At 34.4% G+C, this 18,752-nt stretch overlaps 1 protein-coding gene and 1 pseudogene across 2 annotated transcripts in view; both read left to right on the forward strand.

Moving 5' to 3' along the window:
- Rit2 (Ras like without CAAX 2) overlaps positions 1–18,752 on the forward strand; it is a 355,066-nt gene that overhangs the window by 153,624 nt on the left and 182,690 nt on the right. The window lies entirely within an intron of this gene.
- On the forward strand, positions 9,794–9,951 carry LOC117283803 (annotated as a pseudogene).

Below are 18,752 nucleotides of genomic sequence, written 5' to 3' on the forward strand. Positions count from 1 at the left end.
TTTTCACACCAGAAAAGTATTCAGTATTTACATATGTGTGTGCTATTTATTTCACTTGTTTTTTTTTAAATGGAGTACTATTGAGCCATAAAGAATGAGAAACTAGAGACATTTATAGCTAACTGGATGTACATTGAGGCCATACTCTTAAGTGAGCTATTTTTAAAATTTTTTAGCTCATATTTTTTATAAACTGATTAGATCTAACTGTTGGATGTATGTGTTTCTTGCACATTTATTTTATAAAGACAATCCTTAGAAGATAACTTTGCAAAGTCTTAGAAGGAAAAAAAATATTGTAGATATTTTAAACAGGATACTAGAGCATAAATTTGATGATTGCATTTGTAGAAAATAAACATATCAGTAATCAAGTCAAATATAACCTGTTCACTGTCTAAATGATATAATCTTTATCCTTTTTCTGTCATGGGAAAATCCTAGACAAGGAAACCCAAATATTTTCCCCTGTAGGTTTTCTGTATCAAAAATCTATACAATTCACACATTCTGTACCCAAGGCATTTTTTTTTTCAGCCTGTGAAGTACTAGTAGATTGACTTTTACAAATCTGTAGTTCTTCTCTTCAAAGACATGCCCTCTGCCCAAATGAGTGCCATATAGATATCTCAACATTTCATCTCCCAGGGAATAAACACTCTTTAAAAAGTAGTTAGATTCACTTATTGACTGCTCATGTTTATAAAATGCAATTACCCTTTGCAGAAAAACTCTTACGGACTAGACATCAATGAGCAGTTGAGTTAGGTTACTGTTAAATTGGCAGTGCCATAAATGTGCCTGCAAGAGCTATAGTTGTCAGATATAAAGAAGTTATATTTGAGAAAAAATAAAATTAACATGAAATCTGACACATTTTTGATGTAATTATTTAGGACAGTGTTGAAAATGTTATTCTATAAAGAAGCAGAACAAAAAATGCTGGTGCTTTCATACTATGCAATAATTAAAAGAATTGTTCTCAGAATTTCTTTAATCACTTTCTCACCTCTCTTAATGAAGAGAGTATACCCAGACTGACATAAACTTTTGCTAAATATGGTTGAGAGCATTGGCTCTTATAAATTTTACATTTTCTTGAAAATAAGTTTGATACACTAAGATAAGCTCAGGTAGAAGCTTTGACTGTACAACCAAAAACATTGAGAGTATCTCAGAAGCTCAGCGTGGAGTCATGGAATTGTAATTTATGGATAAATCTGTCCTTGTTGACATTTTATGTTAGGTTTGAATAACTAAAAGCAAAACAGTACCAGCAGAAAATATGCATTGTTTCTTGCTCTCCAAATTAGGATTTAACTCATAAGAAACCAGTGGAGTGGGAAAGGATATTTCCTTGACCTTAGTCCCTGCTATCCAAATCACAGGGGCCTACCTGTCTTTTCATGTTTTTCTTAGACTCAGTGGTCACCTATCCTGTGTCAAGCAATTCCTATAGATAAGGGTTATAGCTGGAAATAAAAAGACATAAAAAGTGACCTTATGAAATTTGTATTGTAGTGGCAGGAATAAACAGTAAACAATAAAATGAACAACAATAAATAAATTACATCTGTTAGGTGGAGTAAGAATTATGGAGGTAAAGGCAGCAGGAAATGTAGAACTTGGCCTGGCATGTTTCAGCAACAGGAGAAAGGCCATAGTTGCTGCTAAGAGAGAGGGATGTAGTAAGAGACAGAAACAGAGAGGTAGGAGAAGGGGGTAAGAGGGAGTTTGAGCAATGCCTCAACTCACTCTTAGGATTTTTTTATTTTTCAATGAATGACATGCAAGCCATTAAACAGGCAAAACAATCCTCTCCAAGCTAACCTGTAACAAGGTCACTCTAAGTGCTGTATTGTCAACAGACCCTGGAGGATCAAGTGCCAAAACAGGGAGAGGGAGAAGGAGAGAGAGAGAGAGAGAGAGAGAGAGAGGGGATCATACCATGTGAAGTCACCGGTGAAAGAAAACTAGTTGCATTCCTTGGATGTCATGAAGGTAGAACAGAAAAAATTCACTGTTAGATTTAACGTGAAGTGAAGAGAAATAGAAAAGTCAAGGATGAGTCCTTAAATTCAAGCCAAGGCAAATGAAAGGTGGGTTATAATTAAAAGAGAGGAAGACTACATATGAGTGCGAAATTCAATTTCATATTAAATATACAGGAAAGCAAGTCAGTAGACTCCAGCAGAGAGGGGAAAGTGCTAAGTCCTCTCTTCCTGCTCTGTCAGAGGGTGAAGACACACAGGTCATCTAATGATAGGAAAATTATAGGAATTAGATTCTGGCAGCACTGGCAAGTATGTGTGGCAAAGATAAACAGTCCATCTGGTGAGCTGCATCACGGTGTTTGGGGGTCATCAATTATTCTGTGTTTGGAGTTATTATTTCTACTTTGAAAAGGCAAAAGAAAATCAGTCTGAAGTGTAATCAGAATGTACTGGGTAATTGTTTAAATTTAAAATACTTTTTATTGTAAAATGCACATTGCAATTAATCCTCCTTAGGATACTCCTCTCCTTTTGAACACACTTATCCCGCCATAGTTGTCCCTTCCTGAAGCAGCTCTAGAAGTTCTCCTTTCTGTCTTTGCAAGTTGTATTAGAAGATATCGTCTTATCTTATTCTTTTTTCATTATTTAGAGAATACTTTATTAGTAAAAGAATAAGATAAGACTATAAGAACAAGAAGCAATTTAAATGTGTTCAGGGACCATTTTCATCTCCAGAATTAAGGATTATTTTGATGTTACATCATTGCCTTTTCTCTTTTACTTTCCTTTTTAGTTTTATTTTAGGGTTCCCTATTTTTAATGTTCATACAGAGATTTCTTTAACTGAAATACCGAATAGTTTCTTTGGTGTGAAAAACTATAATAGTACACAGTATCCTAATGAGATAATTAATAATGTGAAATAGGAAGTAAAGGGCTAAAGGTGTAAGGAAAGTGGGAAGGGTGGGGGAAAGGTAATAAGGGCGAGGAAAAAAATATAAGAAACTGAAAAAATGGAAATAAAGTATTTGTAAATGGGGAGGGGAGGAGGGGGTGAAAGGAGGGCAGGGACAAGGGGAAAAATGAGAATCAAGACCTATTATGTAAAGGTACAGAATCCCAAGGATGAATGTAATTGTATTGTATACCTAGATTGTACCAATAACCTCAATACAAAAGAAAAAAAAAGAGAATAAAAGATATCGTGAATGCTGCTGCCGAGTGCCAACAAGTGGAAAGGTAGGCTCCTAAAAACATTACAGTGTGTTCTCATGCACTTTGTTTTCCTGGAATTGGGACCATGTAACGTCAGGTTCTTCCTGAAAGTCAAAATGACCCTGAAAGGTAAACGTTTTAAATTGGTTCAATTCACTGGAACAGTCATGACAGAGCAACTAAAGCCACTCAGGCAAGAGGAGTTCCAAAACTGCCTCAGAAAGAATGATATGCTAATTGTACTCAAAGAGAAAGGGAGCATTTTGAAGAAGATTAATGACAGTGTGTCTTTTGTTACCATAAAAAAAAAATCAAGTAACAGATACAGTGAATTGAAGTGTAATGGTTTACATATAGATGTGCCCCAAAGACTCATGCATGCATTGGTGGGCTTTTGGGAGTACTGGATCAAGGGGCCTGATATTTTCATCAGAGAATTATTGCACTGAAGAGTTTATAGCTAACTGCTGTTGGGAGGAGGTGGGTGGCTGGAAGCATGGTCTGGAGATATCTATCTCCCTCCCTCCTGCCTTGATATCTCCCCGCTTCTTTCTCTCTGCTTTTTTCCTGTCATTCCATGAGCAATTATTCCTCTCTTCCCCACTGCCTTGCAGCCAGGCAACTATGGTCTGAAAGCTGTACAAACTATGAGCTAAAATTAACTTTTCCTCTCTTAAACTGTGGGTGTCAAGCATTGTGCCATAGCGATGAGAAATTAAGACAATGAAAAGCTGATTATAGAAGAGTGTGTTTACATGACTTATTCTGATGTACTTACACCATATTTCTAGGAATATCTCGCCCTTTGATAATTTGTTCAACTGCTTCATTTTATATCTATAGAGAGCCAAAGATAAAAGTTTCAATCCTCCTGGAAAGCAGTCTCAGCTGAGGACAGAAACTTTTGATGTCCTAACACTAAAAAATAAGTAATATTGGGGGTGGGGAGGACAATAGGGAAAGTATTCTTATGTGAAAAAATGGCGTTTAGTGCGTCTCAAATCATAGCATCTTGAGTTTCCTAAGCTGATTTTATGCACAGCCAGTTTATTTTCTTCCACGACAGTGGCTCTTGGCTCCAGTCATGCAAATCTGCCCAAAATGATATACACCATTTGCTCCCTTCTTTTTTGCTCCTGTAAAATCTCAGACTGGATATCCCTTTCCTACATTCAAGACCAAACTATTCCTTCTTTCCTTTAAATGTTGTTTAAAACTCCCTTCTGCTGAATAATGTCAGCAAGCCAGATAACAAGCGTTAGAAACTTGAGTGTCGGGCCTGACAGAATGAACACAATTTTCTAAAATAGAAACAAGGAGTAAATGGGACCTTGGTTTGCTGTCTAAGTGGTTGCATTTAAAGTCCTAGACCAATGGGATTTTGTACACTAAAATAAATAGCATTGTGACTAAAAAAGCTAAAAAAAAAAATACCAGCATGATATTGTGGAAAATGCAACACCATTAGACTCAAAGTGAAGGTAAAGTAAAAGAATAATCTCCCCATTCCTTAGCCAACACACTGGCTTTCTGAGACTCATTTTCCTAGTATTTGAAATGAAATTCTTGATATCATTCTAATACTTTTGGATTTAAAATATATCAGAGCTTAGTAAGCAACGATGGAAAAAGATAAAATATAATTCTGCATGTGATTAACAAATATTTGTGAACGATCTGCCATATGGACTCTGCTGTCCATAATCACTTTCATAGGTAATCTAGTACCTGACCTCAGTGGGCCTGCCATAGAATAGTGACCAGCAATGTTTAAAATGAACAGAATGAAAAAGGAATTTAAGGCATATAAAACAATAATCCCATAAGCAAATGCACGGGGTATTCATGTGTGTTGACGGGACCATTGTTATTCAGCTTCGACTACATTAACTTGCACACATGCATTAGAATAGCAGCATTGGTTTCCTCACAGCGTGTTAATTTGTATGATTTGTACCTGCAAGACCTTCATTCAAGTAGACAATAGGAGAATGGTCAAATTAATGCAAATGTAAGTGCATGAAACTCTCTCAACCAGATCCATCTGGCTCTAGTCATACTTTTAGAACTATAATAGTTATGAAAACTGGCCAAAAAAACTGAAGTATTTTTATTTTGTTTTCTCTATAATATGATGTGCCAAGAGCTAGCAGAGGTGATGTCCTCCAGGGTAGAGTTGTAAGGGAGAATTGTGTTTGTAACTAGACTTATCGTTCAGATATTAGAAATAACTACTAATGTTACTTCAGTAGATTTTGTAAAAAAAAAAAAAACAATTCTATAAAGATATTTTTTTACTTGGAAGAAAGAGCAAGCATTTGGAATCAATATAAAATAAAACAAAATATTAAAGTCAAAAACAGATTTTTTTTTCGTGTGGAAGTAACACCAGATTAAGCATTAGTAAACCATTTAAAGGAATAAGTAAAATTTTTTCGTGCAGGACATTTTATCTCAGCTTTAGTCTTATTTGTAACTCTGTCAGTTTAGCTATAGGTGATAAAAAAAGGGCAAGTCCAAATTGCAAATTGCACATCTCATTCTCCACTCCTTATGGAAACAGAGCTATGAGTTCTACCCAGATCTAAGAAGAAGAAGAAACAGACTTAGTAGGACAAGCAAAAGTTCACTGGATCTTGAAACCACTTTTAATGCCCAGCTGGTCTATGAAATGTTTTACAAGAAACGATCTTTTCAAAGCTTCTGTTGTAAAAACTCACTTGTCTCTCACAGAAGCCTTAGGGGCTGGGTACTCTTATTGAATCTACTGCATATAAGTAAAAGCAAAGTCCCAGGGAGACATGCATTAGCACAGTCAAAATCCACGTCACTTCCTTTGTGTTAATATATTTCTGAGTTTTCAAATCATCTTTTTCCTTATGTATTCAATGCCTACATGATGAACTTTCTATTAAGTTGTTTTAATTATTTCAAGCAAATCAGTAGTCTAATATGCATTTTATCAGTCTGTCAATATATCTGATGATTATTTTGCCTAAATTTAAATGAATTTTTTTTATATTTGAATCATCCTTCAATTAAAAATTGCATTTTAGCACTGAAGTAGTCAGTATGCAATTTGAGAAGCACGATCATCTCTTAAAAATATTTTAAATTTGAAAATCAATTTATCTTGTTAGGACTAACAGCTTTAAAGGATAGGACTTTAGGAGTCAGGATGAAAAGGCACATCAAATTTTGAAAGAATTCATATGTTAATTCTATTAAATCCTATAAAATTCAAGAGGAAGGAGTTAATTAGTATCATCATCCTTTAGCCAACCACAATGGGTTCACAAAGCCAATAGGTACTACCAGGAGATATAAGATTGAAAAGGTTTATTACTCGTAACCAGTAAGTACAGCACTGCAGATAACTCCCAAAGTAGTGTCTTTCCAAACAAAACAAGCAAGAGAGCATTACTGGAGAAATAGATGCACATTCATAATGGAGAGGCTTATCATTACATGTAGACACAGGCACATGAGTGTACCGTGTCAGATAAGGCTGCTTCGTATACAGTTCGTTGAAAAATGGTGGCTCGGAACATTTTCAGGGAAGAGAATAAAAAGGAGGGTGGGTGGCTCTGCTAGTTTGAATAGATTCCTTGTGATGTTTTTCTGGAAAGCTTGATCTAAAAAAAGAAAGAATTTGCAGGTACCAATATGTTAGCAGTAAACACTTTCTTTCCCCTAAAACTCAGCTGTTTAACCCAAAATGTTCCTGTGTAGCAATTAATAGTCTTGTTCTTCCATCATGGCTAGATATTTTAGGAACTAATTAAGCTCAAATTTGCTCAGTCTCATTGCGTGTAACTCTGGGGCTAGCATTTGTACCATCAGATTTTTTTTTCCTGCATATATTGCCTAAAAGATCCTTGTTTTTGTTTTCTTCCCTCATGCATTTGAGCATTCTTATTACTTTCATATACTGAATTTTAAATATCTATTCAAGCAAGTAGAATGCAATCTTCTCTCCCTCTCCCATTCTAGCATATCAATAATATTCCTCTATTAAATATTTGAACCCTTGAAATACCTTGAGGAGCTGAATGCAGATATTCTTCTGTTTAGCAATCCTAAGCCTCATATGGAGGTTCCCTCCTTAGTATCGAGAGTCTTCAGACTGGGTAGAGAACTGTTGATGCCCTGGCCCCATTTTTCGGTTTCCACTCAAATAACTTTAGCCAATGTTCCAAGAGGGATTTTATCTTATTACCTCCCTGGAACATTTGCAGATATTGTTTGCTGGGTTCTTTGATCTGATAAGATTGGGTTAGTTTTATTTTACCTCAATGCATTTTTATTACTGTTGTTTGCAAATTTGTGTTAACTGCCTGAAATATTCCATCCATGTCTTATTGACTCTCTCTTCCAGTCAATCTAGACTTGAGCAAATTAGATCCAACCCTGAGAGAATGTAAATCAGGAAGCTTTGTGGTGAAGTGATAACTAAACCGACCTTGCAGATGAGCTTGATGTTTTCCAGAGCACATCTCTTATTTATTGTTGTTTCTTTTCTCGTCACCGCATAATACATGCATGCCACACTCTTCCCCAGGCTGCCAGCAAAGTCACTCGGTTACTATCCCCTCCACCAGCTTCTGTGAGGCTCACATAGCACAATACATAACTGCAGAATCACATTGGCACTTCTCATGTCCCAAAAACCTTTTCAAGGACTTTTGCAAACAAGTTGGTGATGAAAGTATTCAATAATAAAATCTGAAATCGCATTTGTTACTGTGATGAATATCATGAGACTGAGGGGAAAACAGTCACAGTTTTCACATCTGTAGATTCAAATAACCGGGGATGAACATATTTAGAATTTTTTAAAAAAAAGTTTAAAAAACATCTAACAATGGAGCACAACAATATAACAATAAAAATAATACAAATTAAGCAGTACAATATAACAACTCTCAAAATGCATTGTATGAGACGTTATAAATAGTTTAGAGAGTGTTTCACGCATATAGAAGAATGCAAGCAGATACACGGAGAGCAGGTTTGCATCGCCTTAGCATCTCCTCTGCTCTCTCTCTTGAGGCCACATCCCCCACAACAGAGTGTTCTCCGGCTAGATCCCCCAGCTTCCTTAATAGAATTTGTAGGACTTGGAGCAAGGGGAAAAGCAGCAGCTGCTAAACAGAGAGAGTTGTTTTGCTGCAGTGGTCCCCTTATTTACCCTGGCACTGCCTCCTGCTCTAATTTTATGGTTTTTGTTTGTAGATTTGGAAGATTTCATTAGGAAGTCTTCAAATAATCTTTTCACTGTATTCATCTTTAATTTTCTGGAACTTCTGCGTCAATGTTGAAATCAGTTTGTTTCCAAATGGTATTTGAAAGGCAAGGAAAAGAGAAATAATCTATCTACTGCAACAGTAAAATTCCAATTTTAAAATATTACTGCAATACAGATAGTTTCAGGAAAGTATTCCTTGGATTCTCATGTGTATCACCAAGTGCAGTGTACCCTAAAATATAAAGTCGATTCAGCATATGACACTGTATCTTATATGATACACATATTACTTTGTGATATCCTAATTTATATCCTAAATATTGATGTATATTAACACATAAATACTTATGACTTTGTGTAAAATATAATGCAACTTACTCCTAATTCACAAGACTTACTATCTTTTCTATTTGAGGACATAATAAAACCATCATTATTCCTCGTCCCCATATTTTTCTTAGTTTTAACCTAATTCTGAAAACCAGTTTCATTCAGTAAAGTTGGATATGCAGTTTTAAGATTGTTATACTCTAAATAGCTAAAAGAAAATGATTCTAAAATTACCAAACCCATATTTTAATATATTTTTTTCTTATGAAGTGGCTTGCCTGAGTCTAAGTGAAATGAAACAAAGCTACATTTGTGTAGCCACATTATTTGGTCGAATGCAGTTACTACAGGAAGTTGAAGTAATTTGGAGCAAACAAAACTTTTTGTATGTTGAAAATTTTTTAAAAGTATAAAGTATTTAACTTTACAAATTAGCTTCAAAAATGAGGAAGATGTTGGCCAACTTGACAAAAAATATGCTCACTTTGCTTCTGTAAACACATTGCTTAAAAATACAACTTTAAAAAATTATTTTCCTTACTAATTTTGTTAAATGAATATCTAACAAAATGTATCTTATAAAAGTTTACAAAAAGTTTTAAAATTAGAAAATTGCTCATTATGTCTGCTCTAGGATGTATATATTCTCACTAGAATGAGTTTATTTACACTAAGTGACATGTACCTATTTAAATGGCAGAAATTAATTTTTCATACATAAGGTCAAAATATGGTGAGTGATATTTATGATTTAAATGCAGTTTAGATATAGATAGCAACTCCCAGAATGTTTAAAATCTCCTTGGTGATACAAATCTACTTCTTTAAATATTAACAATACAAGAAAGATATAATTGCTAATTTTTGAGATTGAAAAGTAATGAAATTTAAATTTTTTTATTTTCATATGTGTTTTACTTTTTTTTTGTTCAATTACAGCAATTGAATTCATTTATTGTAATTGTAACACACATATCTTTATCATTTTAGTACATTTTTAAAAATCACTTCTCAGCCTTTTGGCTAAGATCAAGTGTAGTATCACAAAAGGATTAGTAGTCAGGGCTATGTTTATTACATATAAATTCGTAAAAGAAGGCAATAGATCAATATTTCTGTTCTTCCACTCAATTCCACATCAATAGAATGGAAGGATAGCAAGCCATACAAGAGATTTAGAAGATAGGCTATCAGATAAATTATGTCATCGCTGCTTTTCCTAGTCTGGATCTTCTTACTTGAAGGGTGAAAGGATTGCATGCCATGGAACCTAAATTATCAGTCAGTTAGAAAAAGTTAAAGTACACAAAAGAACATGCAGGAAGGCACCAAGGTGAGAGAAGCCCCTGAGGAAGGGACCTCACTGGAGAGTGTATACCAGGATGGATTTGAGGCAAAGCTGTGTATGCAGCACAGTATCAATCAATGAAAGCAGCGCTTAATAAATAAGATTAATCAGACACAGATAGGATGGATTGATTGAGAAGCAAAGACCTGCAAGTCACAGTGGCCACCTATGAGAAGTGACTGAGGAGAGCAAACGGTAGGCAGAGATTTCCTGTGCTCCAGAAATGTGTGGTGTCTTCTTGGCTTCATTTCTGATATTACAGAAGGTAAAAAAATTTTATCTACTCAGAGTTTGACTTTCCTGTTTGTATGCCAAGGGTATGTGGACTTCTTAATACAACTCTGAATATTTGGGATTATCTGGAGATGAGGTATTTTAAATACTCAAAAGATGATGATTTGGTTTTTGCCTGGGGAAGAACAGTGTATTTTGCCATCTGGCTTTTAGAAATATGAATTATGCTTTAAGATGATAAGGTGTTTTTGTGTGTTTGTCCTCACTCTGTTTGTAGAAGTCTCCTATATTGCATTCTAAATAAATAGCTACAATTTTGTCAAGTAAATTTCATTATTCACTTTGTTTTTGCTGGGACCATCCTTGCAGCATCCCATTGGGACTGGCTAAAACTCAGTGGAGAAATCTTTTCATAACATAGTTATAGTGGCTTCTTCCTAGATGCATTACTGTAGTTCTTATCAGTAAGAAAGCAGCTCCCTGTATGAGTGACCTCCAGGTTAAACAAAAAACCAGCTGTGATTAGAAATATCTTTTAGTGGATTTGTACCACCCAGGGGCAGTCATGAAACTTTAAGTCTTTGACAAAATACAAGTCACACAGAAAAGGAAATGGCAGACAGACTTCTATAACAATTTTGATTCATCCAAAGAAGGGAAGAGTTATCTTTCATCCCCTTTTAGAGAAGGACTAATGACAAGAGCCAGAAATGAGAAACATTAAATTGTTTTTAATTAATATAGACTTCAGTGGAATGTGCATTTTACCTACAAATTAAATGACCGCACAGACACTGAAATAAATAAACATAAGCTTTATTCATTCATTGAAAGTTTTTATTTCCTTTTCTATTTATCTCTGTCCTCCAACCTCCAGACCTCACTCTTCTTAAAGTGTGTATCATCTATCAAATGATAATATCCTTAAAAACATTTAGCTTAAACTAAATAATTCACTGAAGTATAATTACTGGGCTTTGATTCAGGCATTATCACTGATACTTTGGAGAATATGATATTCGGGTAGTTTAGATTGTAATAATTATAAGGAGAGGGAAGCACAGGTCACTATATTATAAAGAGACATAATTACCAGACTCAGGGAAGAGCTAAATTCTGACCATGTGTAGCAGGAGGGAACTGAACTAGAAGATATCTATCAAGATCATTTTCATAAGAGTGCCTTTCAAGTAGATGTAATGTATTCTCACCTTCAACTCTCAAGAAAAGGAGCAGTCATTGCCCTCTCCCTAAATTGATCTAGACTAGGTAAATTCATATCGTAATTTTTGACCCTATATTTACCTCAAGAACCTTGAGCCTCGGTGTGACTGTCCCTCTTTCTCATTCAGATTTTAACCTTTCACAGAAACTACATTTCCAAGTTGCCTATGGGTATAATCTCTAGTATCACCTCTAACGACAGGTGTACGAATCTGTGTAGGACACCACAGCCCTTAAGACTTTTACTTTTCCAAGACGCTTACTGCTGTCATTTTTCACATCCAGTGCTACAAAATCAGAAGACATATTTCATTCAATTCTTTCTTTCCTTGGAGAGGTATTAATGAATGAGTCTTTAATTTCGCACTTGGTAGTTCTAGGACTTTGGCCATGTTATATAATACCTTTGTATTTGATCTGTTTCGTGTGTCTGTGGGAGTTAATAATAAATAAAGATCAGAAAAGTTAAACTTGAAGAAAAAGCCTAATTCTTCACTTAAAACTATTAATTTAAGGACTGGGGATTTAGCTTAGCCATTCCAGCCCCTGCCTCGTAAGCACAAGGACCGGAATGCAACCCCTTATACCAAAAACAAGACAAAGCAAAACAAAACAAAAACATTAATTTAAGCTTTACAAATTCTTTTTTAATTCTCTATCTTTTCTTTACCCAAAGTGGTAGCTTTCGAGACTTTCTTCACTAAAATGGCTAACATATTTTTTTCTCCCTATTTTCCTTTATTTTGAACTCAAGCATTTACTAATTCTGTTTCTCCCCTAAGGGTCCACACTTTATTTTTTAATAGGCTATTTTATTTATTTATTTTGACGTTTATTAGGACATGTTCGCAGTACTTAATGATTACATTCACTGTAGGGGGTTGGTATATGTACATATGACATTTGAGATCCCTTCTTTTTCCTCCCTCCCTACTTTTACTTTTCTAGCATCAGATTCATTTATTCTCTTATATGACCTTATAAAGTTCATCATCATATATCCAAATTGAAAATCAGACTAATAGGCCAGAGAACATATTAACATGTAAGAGAATTTAACTAAGTCAAAGTGCACTTTTAGATACACTGTCCACACTGGATAACAATACCTTTTTTAATTTTTCTTTCTCTGTTTTCCTATTGTCTGTCTTTTATTTTGCAGTTTGTGCTTATTGAATTTTTCATTCAGAGAAGCCATATGATATTTAAGCTTGAGTGTCTTAGCATTATGGTCTCACGGTGCATCAATTTTCCAACAAATGACTCAGTTTATCCTTATTTATGAAAGAGTGTCATTGTGTATAAATACTTCATTTTAAATCCATTTATCTGTCTATAGATGTACACTTGTTTGCAAGATTCCTTACTTTACTACAGAAGCATTCAAGATCTTTTCCTGCCTTTACACTCTTTACTTCCATTATTACGTTGACTATTGCCAACCAACCCTACTGAGATAGAAATGGCTGTTTGTTACTTCCCTGCTGAGAAGGGTCTCCCGAATTCCTGGTTTCCCATCACATGAAGCCAAAATCCTGGCTTTCAAAAATCTGATCTTACTCAGTAGCACAAACAGCTCATCCTTTCACAGGAACCCAAACATGCCTCTTTCTGTAGCTTTCTTTGTCATCTGAAGTGCATATTTTCCTCTCTCACACTCTGCCTTTGGTGTCCCCCAACTGCACCCCTCACAACTCCTTAAATACCCATCACCATGGGGTTTGGGGTCCTGCCCCAGGATCCAAATGCTGCTAAGTGACTTTACCTCTGAGGGGACTCACCATGCTTCTTCCTGAGATGCCTGCACAGGGAGCTCTCTTTGGAGTTCTCATCTCTGCTCCCAGTTTCTACTCTGTGCTTATATCAGTGCAGCGGCAACGTGGGCCCATAATTTCTGGAGTTACTTGGGCTTAGAAGAGCTCTGGACTTGGCTTAATGTCCAATTGCTCTTCTTGTCTTGAATTCCTAAAAATGCATACTAACATTTAGACAAAGATTCCACTTTTCCCTCTGCACTTGCTCCCACAAAGTATTCCACCAGGTCCTGCATTGCAGCCTTAAAATCTATTCCAAGTTATATTTAAGTTAGAATATTTCTATAACTTATCTTCTTATGGTCTAATTCTAGGCATCTTTCAGTCCCATGTTCTATGCTAAGATTGACATCAAGGTTTTTCCTATTATTTCAGGAATTAAAATCAAAATTTAAGTATCATTCTCTATTTTAATGTACCATTTTACTATCTACACACTAACTTTTTAAAAATCTTACTTCAACCCCACATCAGTATAATGAAGTATATCTGAAAATATTTGGCAGTGCTTCCTTGAAGAAAACTTTCGTCCTAGGAAACTTGCTACTGCAGACCATGGTGACATTGAGGGTGTTGCCCTTTGGCTCAACTCCATAAGAGATACTGCCTTTATCTCTAAGTGGTTAGGGATGTGTGTCATATTAATGTGTTGTTATTGATCCTAAAAGTAATTCAAATGACTGTTTCCATTATAGGATTGCTTGTCCAGGAATTTATATTTAAATTTGAGATTGTACTCTCTGCTTTTACTGCATCCCATTTTGATGTTCTAATTTCTATTTGTTCACTTCCACATTCATCTATACATATTTTGTTTTGTTCTTTTCAGTCAAGTCAAATCATATACTCCAGACATATATAAGTGCTCAGTACATATTTAGTCAATGAATTAGACAAAATATATGCAGGGTTCCATAGCATAATACATTACTAGCAACCTATTTGTTAAATATTAAGTGATAAATAGGTTGTGTTTTTTGTATTTTTAATTGTATTTTTGCATTTAGTCACAATATTTGACCACATAGTATCAACATTTATAAAGAGCTTTCTACTCAGTTTAGGTCACACACAGAGACTTACACCCAATATTCCTATTGATTTCATACTTAAGATAACTAGGCTTTCATTATTTATAATATTTTAATTTTTAATTCTTTTTTCTTTGTAAAAACATAAACAAAAGCAGTGGTTAGTACATTGATCCTTTGACTTCCTACCAAAACTGAACTATTCCCAGTAAACAGAATTTCCTTTTTAACTGTCATACAAATGCTAGATTTCAACCAAGAGAAATCACTTAATAATGATAATATATAATCTTTGAAAGTGGAAGTCCATGAAATTTGAAAAGCTTTGTACATGTAATATTATAAGGAAAAATATAACATTTTATTCTCTCAAGAAGCTGCCTTTCCTTTCCCCTTACAAATGGATTTGTGCCTTCTCTCAAGCCTCCACGGTTCATTTAACCCTTTATTGTTTCTCATTTCTTTTATCTTTTTTTAGTTGCATTACTTAAAATTTCTTATACAGCCCACCATTGGGCATACTGTTGATTTCATTAATGATGTATTTTAATTTATTTTGTCATATTAGGACAATAAATGTGGTGTGGAGGCGTGTCTATTCTGAGGTAGTAAAGGCTCCCTAACAAGTACAGACAATGGCACATGGCTCTTTTACTAGATAGAGTTCTTGAAATGCTGGTCTGACAGTAGTACTACTGCACCTTGTAAATGGGGAGATATCTTATCGTGGTACTACATGAATGCAACAAGACAGATTATTCCCCACTTCGTAGTATATGCTCAAAACATTTATTCTGATAATCCAATAAGGTAGGATGTGACATTCATTAGAAATTATTTATTTTCAGAATTGAGAAATCCTGAATTATTATAATACAAGGGAATATATCAAAGAGAAATGGTCAACCTGTGGTGTTATACTCAGAACTTCAAAGACTTTTGAAATGCCTATATTAATAGCATTTTCTAGAGTGAGTCTCCATCATAGATATTTTGCTACTTATGGATAGCAAATGGAATCTAGTAATGTTCCTGAATAATTAACCAACAAGATTCATTTATAGCAGGAAGCCAGTGAAGATGATATTAATATTCAGGATACATAGAACATAAAGCACAGGGATCTTTAAATCATGGGTGAATTAAGATGGAAGCAACATGTTGAACATAACACTTTTCCCCATAAAGCAATTTCCATGTCATATATTATTAAGCTGATGCAAAACTACAGAGCCAGAGCTCAGTTTTCTGGGCCCCATCAGCCTCCTGTTTATCTTTAAATAAAACACACACCTATGTGCTTTGCTGGAGTTGTTATGGATAAGGTCAGCTGAGAGGACGTGCCCTCCCACCCATGCATGGTGATGACCTCACTATATCTGTTTCACTGGTGGGAACACTCTTCTTTTTGAAATCTTAATAATTTTCTGATGAGCATATTTGAGAAATACTGCCATATTGATATTTAATGCAGTTCAAAGAGGATTTAATGCTTATCCCCCCAGTGAAAGGTTCTGTTCTGCCGGATTTATACCAAAGATAATAATAGGCTTAAATTGTATTATATTTTAAAAATTCATCACAGGATTTTCACATCTGTTCTCTCATTTGATTCTTTCCCCAGCCCACCAAGCTGAGTTAAGTGTTTTCTTATCCCTACTTGAGGTTCTGAGTTGCTAAATGACTTGTCAGAAGATGGAGTTTCAATGAGGAACAGGCCTAAAAGTTATGTACTGTGACCCTCTTTCTATGTTTCCAGGTCATCAAGTCTGCATTAGAACGTAAGCACCACTGCTTACTACTCCATAGGTGCAGACAGAACACACCAAGGAGCTCTTTAAAAATATAGTGCTGAACCGCATACCTAGAGATTCCACCTGAGATCAGAGGCAAGGCCTGGTCTCTTCTTAGACATTACTCACATGTGATTCTGAGTCTGGTTAGTAAGCTTTCCTGGACATCCATTCATTCGTACAATATTGTTCCCTGGGAATTTTACTTTTATATACTTTATTGTCTTCTTAATAGATTGCTATTCTTCTCAAATTCATCAGTCTTTTCTTTATGGTGTAGTTATTCTTAAAGTAGTCATATTCATTGTTTTTTTTTTCTTAAGCCTCATAAAAAAACAATTCTCTAATCCAAATCTTCCCCCCAAATATTTACAGTTTAAAAAAATCCCTTCATTTCCTACAACACAATAAAATCCCCAATAAAAGGAAATACATAATAGATAATGAAAATAGGAGACATCCTGTATAACAATAAATAAAATATAAATTTATGTAGCATGACATTTTAAAATCTGAAATTGGTAAAAATGAATAAATTTACTTAAAAGTGTATTGGAAAGAATGAAAAGAAATTGCCAAATTCATATAGAAAACTATTATTGATAAAATGTCTTTGGTATTGAAATTGGCACTGTTTTTCAAAAGTAAAAGTATATGTTATCTGTGATCCACCAAGTCTCCTTCTTGGGTATTCATAAATCTTTGCAATAAGGATGTCTGTAGCATTATTTATAATAGAAATTAGGCCATCTAAATGTCTATTTATAGGAAAATAGTTAAATATGTTATTATAAATTAATAAAAGTATGGAAAAGTAATCGATATACATGTATACTTACATGGGATCAGCTTCAAGTTATTTTAAGGCTACTAAAATTTAAAGTTAAAATAAATCATATATGCATTCTGTCCCTATTTGAGTACAGAAAGACATAGAAATGTAGAATGACTATGTGCATATTTGTAAGAACACTAGTATTTCTGTAAGAATAAACTACAAATCATTAGGCATTTGAGGAAAAACCTGGGATGTTTGAGGTGGAAAGAAAAGTACCATTTGAATATTTTAAGTGTTTATTAATTTACAAAATGCAAAGCAATTAAAACAAAGATTTTAATGCATAAAATGATAACTACAAAATAGAATGAACGAGCTTTAAACTATGATTTTAATCAGAGGAAATATTTGTATCATAATACGACTACTAGAAAGCAACAAAACTATCCACTCACAACTGATATAATACATGTATTTATATTTCCTAAAGATCAAATATATTTCCAAGATGTTTCTATTATTTCTATTTGAAAAATGTAGTTCTATATTTGGGCAACCTCCCTAGTCATTTTCAGCTCATAATTCTTTACTCAATTTATCAATTATGAATTTCTGAATGAAGTATAATTTTTCAAAATCAGAAAATTGTGAAAACTAAACAGAACCTCAGAGATTTCACAGCCCCATCTTCTTGTGGGGATGAAGAAACAGATCTTGTAGGACTTTTTTTTTCTCCTATTCTGTACAGTTCATTCATAGCAAAATTTAAGTTTCAGTTACAGTGAAATTTAATCTTAAGTAAACTGAGTAAAGGAATATAAGATTTTCAAACTATCTGTGTATCCTGTTGTTGTTTGTCTTTGGACAAATTCTTCTCTTTTCTAGCATCCAGTTTTGTAAACTTTGAAATGATTGCTTGAACCCAGTGATACTACTGGAAATTATTTCACATTTATTGATAATAACTTAAGAAAATCATTCATTAACTCAGGATCCTATTAATTTTAATTCCAGTCTCTGAACTTGTAAGCAAGTGTCTTTTCCAGTTTTCCAAAATTCCTCCATCTGTTTAAACGCTCCTGTTTCAAACATGTTAAGTCACATTAACATATGTTTAAACAGTACTCAAACAGTGTATTTTAATTCTTGTGAATGTTAAATTAGGTAAACTCTGTGGTCTTCTCAGTCTTCAAATGTGGCTGAAGTCTACCTAATGCTTCCTTTCATTGATTACATACAGTGTAAATTGTTCTAGAGAAATACTTTTGCAAGTTCTCTTATGGCTTTATGTCCCTTGATCCACAGGATGGTCCAAGCTCTATATTTCCCCTTGGAAATTAATTAACCCTTGTACTTGAACAGTAGATTTAGAGAAGGAATAAGTGAAAGTAAGTATTTCAGACCTGCAGAAACTATTCATATTGCAATTTAAAATGCTGAATTTTCAGACCCTGGGAAGTTGTAATACAAACGGAACGCAACCTGAAAAACTGATATGGGCAGTCTGCCAGGTTGTGTACTGCTGCCAGACGCAATGTAATCCACCTTTCTTTTTAGGGTGAGGCAAAGGTGACCCAGATAACAGCATGTAGAAAGCAACCTGTCATTTTGCAATTCAGATCCTGCTGTTTATGTGCTTCTGTGAAACAAATCTACTAGCACCCAAATATATAATTCAGTCTGGGATTATCCAGGCTACATTAAAAATTCTTCAAATGTCAAGGATAAATATTTAACTAT

This window comes from Fukomys damarensis, unplaced genomic scaffold (assembly GCF_012274545.1).
Source record: "Fukomys damarensis isolate Sample0158 unplaced genomic scaffold, DMR_v1.0_HiC HiC_scaffold_30, whole genome shotgun sequence".
Classification (NCBI taxonomy): domain Eukaryota; kingdom Metazoa; phylum Chordata; class Mammalia; order Rodentia; family Bathyergidae; genus Fukomys; species Fukomys damarensis.